The 2,211-nt window shown below is 34.3% G+C and overlaps 1 protein-coding gene across 2 annotated transcripts in view; it reads left to right on the forward strand.

Annotated features, from left to right (window-relative positions):
- The window catches only part of LOC106462143 (potassium voltage-gated channel subfamily B member 1-like), a 76,785-nt gene that overhangs the window by 73,115 nt on the left and 1,459 nt on the right, over window positions 1-2,211 (forward strand). The gene's annotated exons all lie outside the window — the stretch shown is intronic.

Raw genomic sequence — 2,211 nt, forward strand, 5'->3', positions numbered from 1 at the left:
GTTGTACTCTAGGACTTGTATTTGATTTACAGATGAATGATGGAATGGTGTAATTTACTTCTGTACGTCAGTTCGGTCTCACTGTATTTCAGTGGGCGGCTTTTGAAAGTTAAAACTGCAAGCGTAATACACACAAATAACGTAACACTGTGTCGTATTTATTTAACGTAGGGCAGTTACGCTATATCCTACGGGAGGGCATAATTATTAATTAATAGGCATTATAGGCCAGAGGAAATTGTGCGTCCCTTAACACCTGCGCCCGGGGGGCGACTGCCCCCTCTTGCTACGCCACTGGAGAAAGTTAAGTAGATTGTCTCTAGAATAACCCCAAGAATACTGTGATCCATTGCAACCAAAACTGCCTTTGGAACTATAAACAAGATAATTCAGAAAGATTTAAGTATGTTCTTAAGATCCCTCACAAAGCATATAGCCAAATCGAAGACCAAATGTTGAAAACTTTATGAGCAGTGCATGTCACATGAAAAATGGAAGTACGTCATCACATTGGATGAAGCAAAAGTTTGAGCAATTGTATTATCATCCTGCCAGTGATACAATATTAAAAAATAATAACATAGAGCATGTCATGAAAGTTTTTCTAATGCAGGTCTCAACAAATCCCAGGCGCCAGGTCGCTATCGCAACTAAAAATTTCATTGTGGCACCTAGTATTTTATCCCATTTTATTCGTGCGTAGAGTTGTGCTAAATAGAACTCAAATCTAGAACAGTTCTGGACTCTTGGAAGTCTGAACTATTTTCGTGTTCTTTGAGCCATAAACTGAACTTTGTTTCCATGATTTTAATGGCGGATTCAGCACTTCTTCATGTTATTCAGGAATGAAGGCCTTTGGTTGCACAACACGTTACTAAAATCAGCTTCACTTGTTTAAGCCAAATAGATTAAGAGGAAATACGTTTAATAAAACCTAGTCATTCGGTTAACTAGGAATTTAACGCTTATGAGAATTTTATTCTGCAAAATATTTTTATGTTCGACACATTCTGTGATAATGGTGGATTATTCTAGATGAGTATAAGACTTATTTGTGATGTTATAATACTAAAAGTGAGTATCTTTGGTGTTTGTAAAACTCAGAGGGAGAGAATCTTCATAATCAGTAGATTTATCTATTTTTTATGGTTGGTTTTTGTTCAATACTAGCATAAAATAACCACGCTCCGCTGCGGGATTCTAAGGTCATCTCATGATTCAGTGTACCAGTCAAGCGTCTCCATTACTTCTATAGCTACCCTAATTCTTTACTTAATTTGTCTGTTGCCATTTCCCAAACGTAATTCAATTCAACTATTTTTAAAACCAGATAGTTTTAATTTGACTTCTCAGATTCGTTTTTTCTTTTTGTGATTTTATTTGAATTCTTTTCATTCTCCGATATTTTCTGATTCGTATTTTCTTCTTGTGATTTTATTTGAATTCTTTTCATTCTCCGATATTTTCTGATTCGTATTTTCTTCCTGTTTCCCAAATTTAGATCAACTATTTTTTAATTCTAAGATTTGAATTTTTCTTCCTATGTTTGTGTTGAAAAAAAGAAGAAGGGTATTTAGCAGAAAACTCCGCATACTGTTCACTCAGTGAATGAGAATTAGAAAGAAAGAAATATATTTTTCTATAGACCTTCAAGAAGTAAAGTTATAAGGCTTAAGTGCAAAAAAATTGATCAAAAATTTTTTCAATAAATTCTAAAAACACAATCCCCTTACTACGTGTGCAAAGTTTCAGGGCTCTAGGTTATTTCCTCTTGGAGCTATAGCGGTCACACACACAAAGACAGGCTCTTTTATTATTATAGATGTTAGCCTTATCTTTTGTTCTATTGGATTATTCATTTTGTTTTAATAAGAACTTTGGGGATTTTTTTTCCTATTAGATTAAGTTTATAGTGAAAGCACACTTGCTAATATTCAATTACAACACATTGATTTCTAAAGAAATTTTCTTTATTAAATATACTGTTACGTCTCCGTTCGTTAGTTAATTTTCCGTAACTTCGTTCCAACGAAACTTTAGCGACACAAGTCCTTTCTTAAATAAAACTGGTTTATTCTTTCTGAATATAACTTTGCGATACACTTAATTTCAACAGTCGCGCTATAACAACGAACGTCTCACGTGCTCAACTTCAACAATACTCTCTGACTGCAGTTCAATTACTCACTGTCCCCTCGTGGCCAGTCTTAT

The sequence above is a fragment of the Limulus polyphemus genome, unplaced genomic scaffold (assembly GCF_000517525.1).
Source record: "Limulus polyphemus unplaced genomic scaffold, Limulus_polyphemus-2.1.2 Scaffold1102, whole genome shotgun sequence".
NCBI classification, from domain to species: Eukaryota; Metazoa; Arthropoda; class Merostomata; order Xiphosura; family Limulidae; genus Limulus; species Limulus polyphemus.